This window comes from Saimiri boliviensis, chromosome 3, assembly GCF_048565385.1.
Source record: "Saimiri boliviensis isolate mSaiBol1 chromosome 3, mSaiBol1.pri, whole genome shotgun sequence".
Taxonomy (NCBI): domain Eukaryota; kingdom Metazoa; phylum Chordata; class Mammalia; order Primates; family Cebidae; genus Saimiri; species Saimiri boliviensis.
Window position 1 is genome coordinate 35837131 of NC_133451.1, and position 19517 is coordinate 35856647.

Here is a 19517-nt window from a genome sequence, read left to right on the forward strand (position 1 = left end):
ATTTAAGTATGATGAGGTTTACTAGCTTTCTAAAAAAACGAAACACCTTTTGAAGTGATTTTCAGACGAAGAAGAAAGATTTGTACTACACAGGAGAGGATTTCAGTGCACAGTTTAAAAAGAAACAGGTTGGAAAGACTTTAGAGGAATTTTCTATGAACTAGGAGATTAGAAATTGATATCTTGTCAAGCACTTTGTTGAAAATAAAAGGTTATAGAAGGGCAGATAATAGACTGAGCAAGGGGATTAAAAGATGAGAAGCAACATTTCTATTATTACAAACATAGTCATTAACAAAGAACTAGAATTCTTGTGAATTATGTTACATTGAAAAAATTAACAGTTGGTTAAGATATTATCATTATCTATTACCTGTAGAGATTAGAAATATATTTAAATAAAACATGTTACAAAAAATTCAAAATTAAAAACTCTGTAGCATTCAGAGACCATTAAAAGAGAGATAAAGAATACTTTAATATATATGTAATGAAGGGTTGAGGAAATTGGTATCTTTTCCTAAAGGCTTTAAGACTCATGATGGCCTAACCCTCAGTTGCATGCAGTGAAAATATTACTTAAGCAGGACAGCACTGATTGATATTTTTCTCACATTCATTCTCATATATGTGGCTAGGGAGACCTTAGTAATTGATATCCTCAAGGTTGATAGTTCTCATTTTAATTGTTAATGTTCATCATTATACATACCAGGAGCATTAGGAAAATGCAATAAATAATTGATTTGACCTTTTTAAATAATTTCAACTTTGATTTTCCATACAGAGGATACATATGCAGGTTGTTACATGGTGTATTGTGTGATGCTGTGTTTGCAAGGTTTTGCAAGACAAATACTTTGCAGCTATTTATTTCTTCCAAGGTATAAGTCACCACCTGCTGCCTGCTATCTTAACATGAATTCTTCATCTGAACAGATAAGCTTTTCACAGGTATGGTTACATAAATAAGGAATGTCATATACATTTATTTTCTTTAAAATGAAAGGTAACATAATTAAAACCAAGAAGCTTTACATTTACTAATCATGTAAATGCCTAAATGGAGAGAGGTATCTCTACATTCTACCCTTCTATTGTCTCACCCACTCCCATCCAAGAGTCTTATTGCATCCATGTAGGGCTTTATGCATGTGAGTGTATACATCCATTCTCCTCCAGGTGATTTTGACATGAATGCAGCCCACCATCACACCAAATAAAAACTACTGCTTCAACGTTTCAGTGAAGAGTAACTGAAAAGAGAAATCAAAATGTCTACGATCTTGACTTAGTTCAAACCATTTTTTCACCCTTCTGAAGCAAGAGCCCTTCTTTTCAGAGACAGTCTTTTCCTTGTACTTTGTAGGAGATGAATCCTGTCTTTTATTTAACCTTCTTTCCTTGGCCACACAAGTGGTTGGTCATATGATCCAGCCCTGTCAAATCTGCTTATCCTACCCCTCTGATCACACACTCAAAATAAGCCAGTGAGAGCACTCCCAAGGATTTTCTGCCAGAGTTCTGAGGAAAGAGCAAGTCTCACTTTCTCCACGGAAGATGTTAAGCTGATAAGATACATCTGAAGTGGAGCAGTTCCTATATATGCCATATTTAGCCAGTTTGTTTGAGAGATACAGTTCCCAGGTTCAAACATTTCAGAATTTTCTGTTATGCTTATGCTGGTTTAAGTTGGGTTTCTACCACCGGCAAATGAAAAGATTGCAACAAATACATCACACTGTATTGGGTAATAACTTAAACTCTGACTCATTTTCTTTACCTACAAAATTTGGATAATGGCATCTACCATGCCCACGCATCAGAGAAGCAGTGATGATCAGACCTAACAATTTAGGTGTGAATGATACATTCATCTAATATTAGATTATTCAAATGATAAACTTTATATATATATATACCAACAGGATAAATATTAAGTCAGACAACAATACTATCCCCAACTGATTATTTAGCATTATGTAAAAATATCTTGTGTTATATTCTCAATCCTTAGTTTGTTGTCATATAAATATTGCTCATGAGCAGACAAAGCTAAAACTCTAAAACTTCAGTCTATTCATATGCCAATAATTAACAGCAATGAATTATTCTTTGTTGGCTTAATAGTTCAATGATTTAATAGTTAGTTATAACAGTCAATAGCTCGTTCTTCCAATATCGAAATTAAGTTTTAGACTTTCAGTCCCCTGGGACAATATGTATTAATGAATGTTAACCTTGCCAAACACTTGGAGATCATGTTGCATGGCAGATACACCTGAAAGCAATAACTTAACTTATATGTGTGCAAAGTTCCAGGAGTGGCCAACCCAGAGATCCATTCCTTATCTATGAAGAACATCTGAACCCCTGGCCCATCCTGTGGAATTCAGGCCATACAGGAAACCAAAGTCATTTGTTTTGGGTTAAATGAAGGTTGCCAGGTGGAGGTTGCTAGAAGAAGGGTATTAAGTGAAAGTGCTGTATAAACTGCTTGCTTTTTACAAACAGTAGTGATTCTTTCTCCTGCCCAGCCTGTCACAACTGGACCATCCTGTATGTAACTTCCCTTAATAAACCCTTTGTCTCATTCACTGGTTCCAGCTCTCTTCCTTGACCTCTTGAACATGGTGTCACCTGTACTGAAGTCAACAGAGGTTCAGCACAACCCAGGTCAAAATGCAGATTCTGACTCAGTAGGTCGGAATGTTCTAACATGCTGTAGCTGACATGATGCATCAGGGCTGCAGACTGCTTTGAGCAACAAGGAGCTAGAGAAATACCAATAGAACAACATAGATTCAAGACAAATGAGTTGGAAGTTAAAAGATTTAAATTCTAGTCTTATTTTTCTCATTAAAGTAAAGCTGTGTGGCTATGAAAAAAATGGTTGTCTGGGATTTTGTTTGCTCATCTAAGATGAAAATATTGAAATGTATTATACAATAAACATTTGTAAACAGTGGGTGTGTAATAAATTATTGACCAACACTGGAAAATACCAGAGAATTCACGTGTTAGGATTTTTAAGGTCATACAATTCTAAAGTGAAAAAGATTGGCACTTACTATTAAGTAACCGTGGTAGAGCTTTCAGATTTATGTTTAATTTTCATTTTCATGTAATAGTCAATTTGACAAATATATATATATAAGATCCTGTCACTTTCAATAAACAAGTGAGCCTATAATTCAATGTTGTTCACAGTTGGGTGACCTAAAGTTCATGCTGAAAAGACAAGTTGAAATGGTAGGTGAATGATGAGACACAATTCTCACCAACTGACTTCATGAAAATATATGGTGCAGTGTGGCTGTCAGTCAAAGTAGCCTCTTAAAGCCAGCCTGAATTAGAATGGTGTGTGAATTTATTTTCTGTCCCTTGTAGTTACCCTGCAGAATAGCAAACATATAATTTTAATATAAAATAGACATCCTAGTTCAGAAGTTGTAGGGCATTGGTGACCTTTTGAACCAGAAGACACTGACATGTACAGAAAGGCAAAATTACTTCACCAAGAAATGCACAAAATTTATCAGATTTCAGACATGAAATTGTATTCTTTCTTAGTACAAAAGATTGTTGACATTCTCTGTTGAAGAGACTTATACAATAGGAGTGATTTAGTGTATCTCAGACAATGTTGGAGTGATCAATGGATGGGTTTCCTTGCCCCAAGGTAGAATAACAAGTATTCAGTTGAATTGTTGATGGATCAATCTGACCCAGCCTTAAGGATATGTCTGAAAAACAAAATAATAAGATAAAATTTTTCAGGGTTTTTTTAATGATTAACTAAGTCTATTTTGGCTTTTTTTTTTTAACTAATGCCTGTTATGATAATCTGAAAAGACTTAATAAAGCCTCAGAAAAGTCAATTTGGTTGATTTTCCCCCTCACATAGATAAATGTGATCAAATGTATTTTCATTTAGTGAAACCTGTGGTGGTTTAGAATTTTCAAAGTTTATGGGCTGTTTTTTTTTTAGTGGACCTGAGTGAGAATTTTAATCTAACAGCAGCATTTCCATGAAGTATATCTCTAAAAAAAAGAAATATATTACAGTGGATTTAAGAGCATTATGCCATTCTAAGTTTAACACAAATTCTAGCATAAAGTCATATGTGTTTTGATGGATAGAGTTACCCAGCCTAGAGACAATTGCCACATGGTGGGGGAAAGGACTTATCTGTTCAGCTTTGATGGGGCTTTTAATGACCACAGAAATCATTCTCCTCCCACTGGTAGTTTTAGAGATAGAGGGAAAATATATGAATTTCAAAATGTAAGCAGCAATCCAGAAAAGGATTATTAACTGTTACACAGTACAAGTATTTGTGTCATTTTCAAGAATCCTCTTATTTCTGCTATAGGTTGCTTCTTTATTAATCACAATTTTGAAAATGGACTTTTGAGTTGAAATGGAAGAAAAGCTGAAGGAGTGAATTTATTATCTATATGGAAACATCCCGTACACATCTTTGCACGTGTCAACATATAGAATACACAGATAAATAATTTGATTTAGAATAAATATAAGTATTGTTACTCAACTAAAAGGATAAATGATGGATATTACTATAATTCTCAGTCCGTAAAAACCCAACCCTTTACAATATTGAAAGCAGCTATATGTCCAAAAAAACAAACATTTTCATACTCTTTTCTCTACCCTTTTCCTGGAGTGTTCTGTTACCTGAAGATTTGAATAGTTTTCTGAAGCACTTGGAAATTTCTTAGTTGAGATAATCCTACTTGGATTTTTGTCACTTTATCATTATCTTGGCTGGGAAGTAAACATAAGGCAGATAATGTGTGAAGCACTTAGCATGACACTGGTCACATGACCTCCATTGAGTAATTGCAGAATTATTTATGGTATGTTACATGCTCTCTACACTCAGTATTACAAAAATCAGAGACATTTTCATGTACAATAAGATGTCTTTAATTACCAACTTAGAAAAATAGGTCTTCAGGCCGAACTTCAGAATGGTGGCTAAATATTAAGGTTAAAAAAAAAAAAAAAAAAAAAACACTAATGAAGAAGTCAGTCTCTTCCCCTTTTAGCAGACATGAGTAATTTTCAAGGCAACTCTAGTGGTAAGAACTGGGGCCTCACTCCTTCAACGCACATGTACTGAAATGTTCTGTTTCCCAGCTTTATAATTAGAGGTTATTTCACAGTGATTTTCAGTGCAGATAAAATTTAGCTCACTGAAGATATGACAGCCATCATCTCTTATTTTCATTAAACATACTCTAGGGCGAGTAGTTATAGAAATAAGATAAGAATTAGCATCTGAAAATTTAAAGATGATTGCAAAATCTTTTTCTTAAAAAATTACGGGTTTCCCTTGGCCTAGCTTTCCAACATAAATCAGCATTGCTCCAAGTGACAGCCTCTGGCACCTGATATCTCACATTTTTGACTGTTTATCTATGCTCACAAAAAAGAAGTCTGATTTCAGTTGTTTCAAAATGTGAGATGTGTCTCACTTTTGGGATTTGGGGACAATCAGCTAAGTGTGCTTTCAAAGCCACGTGCCCCTGCAACAATGGCCCATTTTTCCCTCTCTGTGTCTCAGCATACATGTATCTGCTTCACCACAGGTGCTTTTCAACGACAACAGTTCCCCTGTCTCTTACCAATATTTTACAGTAAAATAAAAACATTTTCAGAAGCCATTTCTAGTTTCATTATAAAAATAAATTAAAAAAATTGTTCATGTGGGATTGTCAAACAAACCAAGTCATTTTCTTTGGTACCCATTCACATGAAAATGGGTCGATCCAGGTTGACAGGCTTCCATGTTCCTTAGTGGCCCCATCAGCATTCAGAGACTATGACAGTTCTTGGCTTAGCTTTCTTGAAACCAACTGTGGATGCTCTTCCAAAAGAAGGCCTAAGAAGCAAAGGAGGTGCTCTGGAAAGGAAAAGCCTCCAAGATCTAGGTCTCCTACTTTTTATCTGAATTGTTTCCGTCTTCTCATTGCTGTGATATTCAAGGTTATTCCAAGCACATTTCTACCAGGCATGCTTCTGAAACGAGTGATTCTAAAGGCAGCTTAAAAACAGAAATGATCCTACATTCCATTTGGGTGTCACAATTCCTTCTAGTGTCTACCGGAGAACCAAAAGAATAATCATAGAATCAAAGACATCCTTTTCAGTATCTTCTTCCTCACTAATTTCAGGATAAGGGGTCGCTGAATTGTCCACTAATGTTCCTTTCTCACTTAGAAAATTTGTGACCTAATTGTTGTTTGGCATTAGACAAGCCAATCTGAAGGTCATGTAAAGTCAGGAGTGACTTGGCACAGGTAAGACAAGACAGTGAAATGCAGAGAGAAGCAAATAAAGCAAATTAGTCAGAAAGACAAAGACAAGAGACCATTTTGCCCCCAGCAAATAAAGAGTGTAAACTTGGTTCCTGACTTTCTAGTTCCCACTTTTAGCAACTAATGAGACTTCTCTGTCTCCTGTCCTGATAGCCTACAAGATACCACTGCTGCCTTCCAATAGATTCTCCAAAGAATTCATCCAACAAATATGTATTGAGTCTGTACTATGTGTTCAGCCTCGTAGCAGGTACTAAGTACATAACAGAGTAAGTGGATGTGATAACTATCCCCATGGATCTTTCAATTGACAAGAAAGAGAATCATTGAATAGGTAATTACACCAAAAAACACACAGGAAAAGCGAAGTACAATGTGCTATGAAAGCATGTAATTTGGGTAGCATAGATCATTACCCTAGGCAGAGGGAGAGACGGTTGCTGGTTAGTGGGGATCTCTTTGAGGCTGCACCATGTCAGCTGAAACCTGAAGGACAATGGGCAATTGACTAGGTAAAGAGGGAGGGGTGGGTGAAAACATTCTCAGCAACAGTAAGAGCTGTGAGAAACCGAGGATGAAAAAATTGGCATTTTGAGGAAATGCCAATATGAGGAAATCCAGTATGAGCCCCCCCAACAAATAAAATAAAACAAAACAAAAACTGAAGAGGTAATGTAAGCATTTCCAAGCTTTGACCCTGAAGTAAGGAAATGCTTTTAAGGATCTTGGATTTTATTGCAAAGGCATGAATAAGATAAATAAGGTTTTTCTTTTAAAGGGTGGTGACATAATTAGGTTTACATTTTGCAGCACTTAAGACAAACCAAGTCTGTTTCATTAATGAGTAAGAGAGATTATGTAGACAGGGACTAAAGCCATGTTCTCACCTGGGAGCAGTGTTGCCTCCCAGTGGATACCTCTTAACGTTTGCAGACATTTCTGATTGTCACAATTCTAGGGGGAGGGCGGGAAGGTTGCTGTTGGCATCTAGTAAACAGAGGACAGTGATACCGCTAAACATTCTCTGATGCATAGGACAGCCTACCACAACAAATTATTGTCTGATCCAAAATGCCAGGGGTGCTAAGGTTGAGAAGCCGGGGTGCTAAGGTTGAGAAACCAGGGGTGCTAGATTGAAGGTAGTAAAAATGAAGAGAAGCAGCATATTAGAAAGATATTTTGGAGGTAACATGTGTGATATTTAGTGTTTAGACTGAGTAGTCAGGCATCAAGAGCAAAAAAAAATTGACTCCCAGACTTCTAGCTTGAGTGATTGTTGATTGGTGATACCATGAACTGATTTAGAGAACAAAGTTGAAAGAATAAGACCGGAAGAATTAGAGTAAAGTAAGGAAGAGTGGCATTTTGAATATTGTGCCTTTGTGTTACTTTTATGACAGTCAAGGTAATTTTTTTTTAAATGGAATTTCCCTGTTTTTTCCCAGACTGGAGTGCAGTGGAGAGATCTTAGCTCACTGCAACCTCCACCTCATGGGTTCAAGCATGATTCTCCTGCCTCAGCCTCCTGGGTAGCTGGGATTATAGGCATGTGCCACCACCCTGGCTAATTTTGTATCTTTTTAGTAGAGACAGGGTTACTCCATGTTGCTCAGGCTAGTCTTAAACTCCCAACCTCAGGTGATCCACGCACCTCGGCTTCCGAAAGTGCTGGGATTACAGGGATAAGTCACCGTATCCAGCCTTTCCATGAAAATTTTCTAACATACATTTACATAAACAGTACAAGGACTTCATGGAAAGCATGGGGTGGAGTTAAACATTTAAGGGTTGGCATGAGGCATAAATTAGATACTTCCTGGGAAGAGCTTAGTGTGGTGCCTGGCACACTGTAATTATTCAATAAATGTTCTCACTATATTATTAAGAGTGTTGGGGTGTAGATTGTAATTGAAGCCAAGAAAGTAAATAAGACCGCCTCAGGAGAAAATGTAAAGTGAAAGATAAAAGGATGAATCCCTACGCAGTACCGAAAGGGAAGCAGCAGGCAGGAGAAGAGCTAGAAACTGCAACTGTGCAGTCAGATATGGGGGAAAACCAGAAGCATGGGTGTGTGTCTAATGAAACAAGGGGAGAGAAGAGTTTCAAGAGGAGTGAGTGACCGATCATATTAAATGCTGCTCTGAATTCAAGTAGATTGAGAATTTTTCTTTTGCAAATAAATTTAGAGACGAGAAAGTCATTGCCGATCTTGGGAAATATTGGTTTGTTACAGCAGAGGGAAGAGTAGGAGTGGGCTGGAGAATGAAGAGAAGAAGTTGTAACTTTTCACCAACCTTTGCGAAACTGCTGGCTGCAAAGGAGAAGGGAGTAGAGCTGCAGCTGGAGCAATATAAGGGTGGTTTATCATTATTATCATTGTTGTCCAAGATAGACATTTGGCATGTTTCAGTGTTAATGCAAGGCTGAATATCAACAGGGGAAGGTTGAAGATAAAGAATATGAAGAAAATAATTTGGGGGGCAAGATTTCCAGGAAGGAAGAAGGAGAGTATAACAAATAAGATGACTTTCGTAGCCCACATAAACAGCTTACTGATTTGTTAATTTATTGTTTTGTGTAGTTAAAGACAGTTGACAAAGACAAAAGTGTGAAGACTCTAAGGAATCAGAAGTGAGAGCATTGCTAAAGAGAATGTGTGTGTGTTTGCTTTTCTAGGTTTATTGGTATTTGAGTATTTAGGACTCTCTTCACAGCCAATTTTTGTTTTTATTCACTTTATTAACTTAGGGCATAATAATGTGTTCTAAATCAAGATCTTTCCTGTAGGCCTAAGACAGAGAAATAATGAATCCTACTTGTAATTATCAATACATTTGCAAATTTATTTGGTAATTAGAAGGAACGCGACTTTGAAACTTTTCATAATGCAATAAGGAGCCTTATGAGAGTATGTGAGATGTATAAATTATGGATTAAGATCTTCACATTCTATTGTAACCTGTGGCTTAGCTGTGGGGGAGAGAGACTGAGTACTGGGAGTGGATCCCAGCTGTGCCACTTACAAGCTATGTGACCTTGAGCAAGTTGTTTAATGTCTCTATGTCTCAGTTTCCTGGTCTGAATAAAGGAAATTATAATAGTGCTACATGGCCAGGCACAGTAGCTCATGCCTCTAATCTCAGCACTTTGGGAGGCAAGGCAGGTGGATCATGAAGTCAGGAGTTTAAGACCAGCCTGGCCAAGATGGTGAAACCATGTCTTCACTAAAAATACAAAAAATAGCCAGGCATGGTGGCAGGTGCCTGTAATCCCAGGTGCTCCGGAGCCTGAGGCAGAGAACTGCTTGAACCCAGAAGGCGAACGTTGCCGTTAGCCGAGATCGCACCACTGCACTTCAGCCTGGGCAACAGAGCAAGACTCCGTCTCAAAAAAAAAAAAAAAGGTACATTTATAGGGGTCATACAGAGGATTAAATGAGATAATGCATACAACAGTACACAAGTGATGATTTAATACAGTTTTTAGAGTGGACTATTTCTTTTCCAGGTCCTTGAGATGCACATTCTATTTATTTTTATACTCACAAATGCTCCTAGATTTAATTCATTCTCTTGAATATCTAATATCAATTTAAAATCATGACAATTGGTTTTAATACCTAGAGTAATTGAGCAATAAAGTATTTTTCTTTTTGTTCCATAAGGCATTGTCTAACTGAAAGCATCAACCTAAATCCTGAAGATGAGAGGAAAATCAAGCAAGAAGAGATAGAAACTGGCTTTGCCTGCCTATTTGGAGGCCTTCCATTATTGGTTCCAGTGGTCTGACCTCTCATTTATTACATTTTTTTCCAAGAAGAAAGCACAGAGAGGAAAAAATAAAAGTGCTCTCTATGGAAATATTTTACAAGAAGAAAACCATAGCTTGGTTCTTTTTGCCATACATCGAATATTCACTATCTTCCTGTCACTCATCTTGGCATTTTATGCTTTTGAAAAAGAAACATGCAGAAGAGAAACCTCAGAGGCAGCAATTATACAATTGGGCTGATCCTTATTTGGAAGGGCGTGGACAGGGTAAATGCCATGATTCTTCATTGTTCCAGAACCAAAAACTAATGAGTCAGTTTCACCTCTTTGCTTTGAACATGACTTGGCTGAAGGTTAATCACATTAATTTCTGTGAGTCAATGTTTTGCCTTGTCCTGGAAAAACAAACGATCAGCCATTTCAATAGTTAGATTTCCCATGTGATGATTTTCAAAATTTCCTTAACCATCAGAATCCTGCCAACTTTGTAGGTATGTTTTGAGTTCTTTTTTCTATGCAACAAATACCTGGCTGTTGAGAGTCTAGAAACTGTAGCCTTTACAAATCAGGGTTTCTTAATTGAGGAGCATGGAAAATTGTAGAAGGAAAGAGGGAAGCTAGAGTATAATTATAAAGAAGGCAGGAGAAAATGGGTATTAGAATAGTGAATGAATGCTTTTGCCAACCAGCAGTCTCTGAAGTGCAAAATAAAATGAGACCCTAAGTCTTTTTCCCATTTTCCCCTCAAACTAGCTTTTTACCCAAAAAATATCTGGGCTCACATGCGGTCAGCTCATCACTAAACCAAAAATATAAAAACAAATGCATGCTTTGCATGAGGTAAAATTTTAACTCATTACAATGTTTAATCACTAAAATGATGACAGGGACAAATACTTCTTAAATTGTAATGTCCATACAAATCATTGGAGATCTTATTAAAATGCATATGCTGATTCAGTAAACCTGGAATGGAGCCCAAGATTCTGATTTTAAACAACTAATTCTATTACCTTCAGATTCAAGTTTTGTACATTGCATTAATAAGTTCACAATAAAAATCACTTCTAATGATTCATCTCATTATTTCCTAATCTATCAAAGTTTTGTGATTCAGAATCCACTTCACAATTTCAGTCTGTCAGAGTCATCATGAAATAAGTTTTAAAAAAGCACATTGATGCTCAGCTATTGTTCAACTGATTGTAAAAATTATTTAGAGGTATCCAATTACCCAAGTCTTAATTATTAAAAGTTTGCTGAGATGGGTCATTATGGTATATACAGAATTTTACATTTGACTCTTTGATTTTGATTTTTCTCAGGTGTAAATTTTAACCTTCAGACTGTAAAATAAAATTTGAGATATAAATTTAGGGTCTGTTCATATACTACAACACAGAGATTTTTTATTCTGAAAAGACATAAATTACATAAAAGAAGCCTGAAAGTCATCATTAATATAACCTTGCAACTGAGATGGAGTAAATATGTAGGCCAGAGTGAAAGCACTGAATAATCTGATGCATTGCTTTTGAACAAAATCTCTGTAACTAATGGCATTAAGAATAGATAAACAACAAAGTTCTCATTGAAAATATGCCTGGCATCTGACAGAGTTTAACATACACTAATTCTCAGAGTATTAAACTTAGCTAAATTGCAAGGCTCTGCTCTATTCACCAAAATTCTTTCCCAGAGAACACTGGTAAGAGAAAAATTCTACCATAGCAGAGCTTTTTAATAAGCAGAGTATGTTCCGCAAAGCCTCTTTTCTCTGTAGAATATTACAGTCATCCTCACTCTCCATTTTCACTTTGTCCTCCTGCCATACTTGATAAATCCTAACCTTAGATAAACCCAACAGTCTGTCTTCTCAGTGCCTGCAGTCCAGTAGCTGAGACCCTCAAGAACAAATCACATCACCAGGTTGACTGATAGCACTTTCAATTTGTCCTAAAAGGTCTCAACTGCGCTCTAGACATCCCTTATGAACTTATTACGTCATTCCAATTATTCTGCCCTTCCTTCATACTCCTTAGAAGACCGGCTCCACCCATGCCCCTTCCCTACCAGTGGATGGCCTTAGTGAAATATGCTTGTAGATAATACTGTGAGCTCCGGAAACAAATTGTTTGGGTTTTATTAAGATTCTGGGAATTTTATAAATGTAATTCTAGGCATGGATTATGTATATATCATTTCAACTTTTATTTTAGATTCAGGAAGTACATGTCCTTGTTTGTTATATGGATATACAGCATGATGCTGAGGTTTGGGGTATGATTAATCCTGTCACCCAGGTAGTGAACAGAGTACTCAATACTTTTTCAATGCTTGTGCCTGCTTTCCGTCTCCCATAGTAGTTCCCAGTGTCTGTTGTTGCCATCTCTATGTCCATGAGTGTTTAAGTGTTTAATGTTTAGCTCCCACTTATAAGCAATAGCATGTAGTATTTGGTTTTCTGTTCCTGCACTAATTTGCTTAGGAGAATGGCTACTAGCTGCATCTGTGTTGCTGCAAAGGACAGGATTTTGTTCTTCTATATGACTGCATAGTATTCCATGGTATATATATATATATATATATATATATATATATATATATATCACAATTTTTTAATCCAATCCACTGTTAACGGGCACCTAGGTTGATTCCATGTCTTTGCTCTTGCAAACAGTGCTATGATACATAAAACTGCATGTGAATTTTTGGTAGAAGGATTTATTTTCTTTTGGACATATATAGCCAGTAATGGAATTTCTGGGTCAAACAGTAGTTCTGAGTTCTTTGAGAAATCTCCAAACTGCTTTCCACAGTGACTGTACTAATTTACATTCCCAACAACAATGTGTAAGCATTTCCTCTTCTCCACAGTCTCACTCACATCTATTTTTTTTTTTTTTTTACTTTTTAGTAATTTCTATTTTGACTGGTATGAGATGGTAACTCATTGTGGTTTGGATTTGCATTTCTCCAATGATTAGTGATATTGACCATTTTTTCATATATTTGTTCGTATGTCTTCTTTTGAGAAGTGTCCATGCTTTTGTCTGCTTTTTTTTCTTTCTGGTTGAAGTATGTTGCTTATAGATTCTGGATATTAGATCTGGAGATCAGATGGTGATAGGTGTGAAGCTTTACTTCTGGGTCCTCTACTCTGTTCCACTGGTCTATGTGTCTGTGTTTGTACCAGCACCATGTTATTTTGGTTACTGTAGACTTAGAGTATAGTTCTACGTTGGATAATGTGAAGGCATATATTTAACAGTTCTGTGCCTCCATTTCATAAGGTTATTGTAAATAATAAATGATTCAGTAAATGTAAATATTCTAAAATAATACTTTCCATCAAGAAAATTTTAATATTACCTATATTCTAATTATATTTTCACAAGAAAAATATAAGCCACCTGGTAGAAATTCCCTTAACTCCCCAACCCCATACCAACAAATCTATCTGCACCTAACTTTCCTTCTTCCCATCCTTTATATTATGCTTCCCTTGGGGGAAAGTCCACCTTTTCACTTGTGCTCTAGAGCAGAAGCTGGCAAACCATGATCCAGGGACCAAATCCCACGTGTTTTTGCATGGCCCAAGAGCTAAGAATGATTTTGATATATCTAATGTTGAAAGAAAATTCAAAAGAATGACAAATAAAAGTGATATGAAATTCAAAGTTCATTATCTACAAATACAATTTTACTGAAACATAGTTACACTGGTTCCTTCACACACGGTCTATGGCTGCTCTATGGTAGAGTTGAGTCATGGAGACAGACCCTGTAAGGACTGCTGAGTTTAGGATATTTACTACCCTGGCCTTTAAGGAAAAAGTATGCTGACCCCTGGCCTAGAGCCCATTCCTTCCCACCACGGCTCAACCACTTCTCATCTACTGGATCTTTCCTATAAGCATTCAAAGATACCCAAATCTGTCCAATTCTAAAATAAAACAAAAGCTCCATTCCACTACAACTCACTCAATGTCTTTCACATCCCCGTTGGTTGGAATCATGCATACCTCTTGAATAAATTTCTTCCCTTTCTAGTCACTATTCAACCTACTACTAGCTGGTTTCCACTCACTAAACCAAAAATCCTCTTGCTATGGTTACATATAATTTCTATACTCCTCATGTCAGAAATCTTTTTATCTGAAACTCTTTGCAGCATTCAACATTTCTCATCTTCTTACCTCCTCCACCACCTATTCCATAGCTTATGTCAGAAATGTCACATATCCAATCACCAAGTCCAATAATTCTTTATCCTAAATATGTTTCAATATATCTGCTTTTCCTCATAACTACTGATATCACCCTAGAACAAAGAATATTCTTCTACATAGATATCTCAAATCTCCTTTTTACTCCTGATCATTTGTTTCTCCGTGAAGCATCCAGCAGTGATCTTACTAGGTTGGTATAAAAGTAATTGGATTTTTGCCATTGAAAGATCAAATCTTATCATGTAGCTCTATTTAAAATCTTTCAAAAGCTGTCTATTGCTGTTAGGTTGAAGATTATTTCTTCTCATATTTTAACTTTATTATAAAAAATAAAATATGTACATAGAGAGAATATTATATGGAGCTCCATATATTCATCACTTAGTCTTAATACCTGTTATCATTTTACCATATTCTTCATCTGCTTTCTGCTTGCTTAATTATTTTTTATTGTAATGTAATATATATAACATAAAATTTACTATTGTAACCATCTTTGAACATAAGTTCTGCAGCATAAGAACTGCTGTGCCACCATCACCACCATCTATCTCCTGAAGACTGCATTATTTGCATTCATTTTACATCACAAGTCCCTGCCTGAGTGATTCCCTGCCATGAACTGTTCCCTTGGTCACCAGTGTATCTGTAGAGTCTACCAAGCTGATAAGAATCACGTCATTATTCAATCAATATCAGTTAAAAGGTTGAATGAAGTCTTCTGGTCACTTCTTAAATATCACCGGCTCAAACTGTTCAGATGTTGTAAAGATCAAACTAAATAATTTATGGAAATCTTTTTTTGTAATCTTCAAATCCCAGTGTACATCATGACATTATTATTGAAGAAACTAGGCATAAGCAAATGAAAATACAGTACATTTGAGATGACAAGGAAGCATATATTAAATTGCCATATTGCATACTATGTATTAATGCATCCCAAAGTGAATCCCTTAAAATACCAACTTATGAAATAGCAAAAAAAGAAGAAGAAGAAAAAGAAACTTTTTACTTAGATTAATAAATTGGGAAATGCTTCAAATAATTTTTCCCTCCCCTTCGTAGATACACAGCGTACACTGCTATATGGGGCATTAAAAAATAAAAATTCAACTTTTTTAAGCAATAATTTTATCAACTTATTTTTTGACTAGAAAACACTTTTCAAAATTTTTATTAATTACTCATATGACCTAGATTTATAGAATCTGGTATGGTAATTTATAGAATCTGGTATGAGATACTGTATTAGCAAGAACAAGATTATTGCAGACTCAAGAATGTTTCAGGTATAAGTTGGAATGTGAACTGGCAGTTAAAAAAATAGAATTTAGATAAGCAAGAGAAAAGGCATTTCACAGATTGGTATTAAAATGATAGTCACAGAAGTGGAATTAATTTAGAATTATTCTAACAGTTTCACAACCATGTTTGTGTAGTCTTTTGTTTCACATGCCCTGTAAAATAACATGAATACAGTATTACTTAATACAACAGCCATGCATTGAGTAATTCCTTGAAGAAAGAAAGAAATTCATAAACATTAGTGTTTATGGAACTAAGCTACTGGGACAAAGAGATGTCACTGGATACTAATGCAATCCCAAAAGTAAGATACCTTAAAGAGAAAAAGGTAACATGGTATTATTCTTTCACTGAGCACTTACTACACCTCACAGAATAAAATAAATTGACTGAATAAATAGCCCTGATTTTTTAAGCTTCACTGTAACCAAACCTTTTGCCATCTAACCTTGCAGTGTCTATGTGAATACAGGCCACATCATGTGCTATTTTACATAATGAGACGTTAGTAGAAATGATGGAAAAAGTAGATAAAATATCTGCAACTTGCTGCTTGCTCCTTTTCACCTTAGCCTTTACCAGGGAGACAAACCCAGCTAGCCTGCTAGAGGATGATAGACATGTCAACCAGAGCTGATGTCCCAGTCATCCAAGCCAAGGCCATTCTACCTAAGTCCGCAGCTAATTGACCCCCGGAAATGTGAGCAAGCCTAGCCAAGATCAGTCAAGCCAAGCTCAAAGAGACAATTTAGCACAAACTATCAAAAGCTTTATACACATCTTTATCTATGGTAAGAATTCCACATTTAAGAATCTATCTTATTAGGAAAAAAATAGTCAAAGATTTTACAGAAAAGAAATTTTTTTCAGTGTTATTTATAATTGTGAAAAAATTACATAATCCTAAAATTTTCAATGTAGGTTATTAATTACATTAAGTATGGTTATTCAAACAATGCTATATCACTTTTAAAACAACAATCACCCTTGATTAAGGTAGAGTAACAGGGAGTAGATTGATTCTCTTAACTGAAGCAATTAAACACTGAAAAAAAAAACTATAGAAAATAATAGTTCTTATGACATTAGACATCTGAAAATAAAGGACACTGAAAGCCAAGAAAGCATGGTTATAGAGTGCTATGATTACCCAGCTAACTGCCTGGAGAGAGTTTCCAGGTCATGACATAAGGACAGGAAAACCCATCTAGTTTTCAGATGGCCTCACTGAATTGAGGAGACAGTGTTATACTCACAAGAAGGTTAAAGTGGCTAGAGTCCACAGTAAGAATACCAAAGAAGAGAAAGCTGCACAGAGTTAACTGTATAGATCTTCTCAAGTCTTTAGTTGAACACCAGTCAGCATAGGTGTAAAGAAACGATACAAGGCCAAGGAAAGAACAGCCTAATAGAACAACACATGGAGTTGCCATGGTGCTGAGAATAGCAATTCTCACAGCCACAGTAAAAACCTTCATAAATCATGGACCATGGCATAGAGTACACAGGAAAGTTTTGCCTCATAGGAAGGAAATGTTAGTTATAGAACAAATTATGCTCTGGTCATGCCTAAGAATACTCAAAAACAAGACCTCACAAATCAAAATGTGTTCACATGACTAAGGTGTGTCTCAGAACAAAAAAAAAAACAAGAATATTTTTTATAAATACAAAAATATCAAGCAACTGATAATGTAAAATTTCACAGGGAGTGGATTTCTCACAACTAATCAAAAGTCAGTAACCAGGCATGCAAATAAATGCCCACAGTAAAGACAAAAAGGAATCCACCAAAACTGACAGATTACACATATTACATAAGTAATAGTTACTTAAAATAGTTATTCTCATGCATTCTAGAAATTCAGGAATCTAGGGGAAGGATTAAGTATGAAAGATATTTTTTAAGGCTCAAATCAAACCTCCAGAGATTAAAACCACATTATCTGATATCAAAACTAAAATGGATGGGATTATTAGCAGATTAGACATTCAAATACAAATTGTAATTGGAGTCTCCAAAAGAGAAGAAAGAGGATGGTATACTTTTAAAAGATATAATGGCTAAATTTTTTTAAGTAGAGGAAAATTATAAACCCAAAGACACTAGAAAATCTATGAACCCCCAACACAAGATACAAGAATAAAATTCAAAAGAAGCACATCATAATCTAACTACTTATAACAGTAATAAAGAGAAAAATCTAAAAAATAGCTGGAGAAAAAAAAGACAATGCACAGAGAATAAAAAGATGTATGACAGTACATTCCTCATGAGAAACAATGAAAACCAGAGTACAGTGGAATGAGCTATTCAGTGTACTGCAAGAAAAACAACTATCAATCTAGAATTCTCAACTTAGAGGCACTCTTTCAGAAACAAAGGGAAAAAGCAAAAAAATTTTTAGGCAAAAAAAAAAAAAGCTGAAAGAATTTATCATCAATGCATCTGTACTAGAAAAATAAATAAAGTCTCTAGGCAGAAGGAAAATGATACCAAATGAAAATATAAATCTACACAAATATATGAAGAACACAATAAATGGTAACTATTAAATTACCTAGGAAACTATAACAATACTTTTCTTATTTAAATCTATATACAAGACAACTATGGGTTTAATGCAAAGGCCATAGCATAATATCTTAAGGCATATAACATGCGTGCAAGTAAAATATATGCTAACAGTAGCACAAGGCCTAGAGATAAGAAGATAAAGAGAAATGTTTTATTGTAAGGTTCTTATACAATACAAGAAGTGACATACTTTAAGAGAGACTATAATATATTAAGATGAATACTAGAAACTCTAAACGAAAGCATGAAAATAACACAACAAATTGCTAATAGCTAGAAAACCAAAGCAGATAAAATGGAATCACAAAGTCTGGTCAATTTATCCAGAAGTAATCAGGAACAGAAGGAAAAGGGAAAAAAACAGATGAGACAAATAGCAAATTGGTAGATCTTACAATGACTTTGTCAATAATTCCATCAAATGTAGATTATGTTAACTATGGATTGACAAACTTTTTCTTTTTAGGATTAGATAGTCAATATTTTAGGCTTTAAAGCCGTACGGTATCTGTCATAACCAATCAACTCAGCCATTGGAGAGTGAAGGCAGCTATAAACATTACATAAACAAACGAGCATGACTGTGTTTCAATCAAATTTTATTAACAAAAATAGGTGGCAAGTTGTTGTTTCCTGACCTCCGATCTAAACATTAATTCAGAGGCAGAGCGAGTCAGATTAAACATAAAGCAAGGCTCAATTTGATGTTGTCTACAAGACTCCACCTTATACATAAAGACATCAATAGGTTAAAGAAGGGAGAAATATATAACACATTGACATTAGTCAGAAGAAAGATATGCTGGCTCTATTAACGCCTGAAATAATACATTTTAGGATAAAGAATGTGACTAGGGGTAGAGTCATTTCATAACAATAAAGGGGTCGATTCACCCAAGTAACATAACAATCCTAAATATCTAGGCACAAAATAAACAAGCCTCCAAATATATGATGGAAAAAATACCATTTATACCATTACAATCAGATTTTTCAATATCCTCACTGAAAAATAGAACAAGTAGAAAAATGACTAAGGATCCACCAATAGTCCTTAATGCCATTTATAATGCACTTCATTAACAATAGGAGAATACAGTGTACACTGAACATTTACCAATTTAGATCATAATTTAGATCATCAAGTAAGTCTTGGTAAGTTTCAAATGACTCAATTCATACAAGGTATGTTCTTTTATCATAATGGAATTAAATTAGTGATCAATAACAAAAAAAGATATCTGGACTCCCCCCCCCAATATTTGGAAACTAAATACTACATTT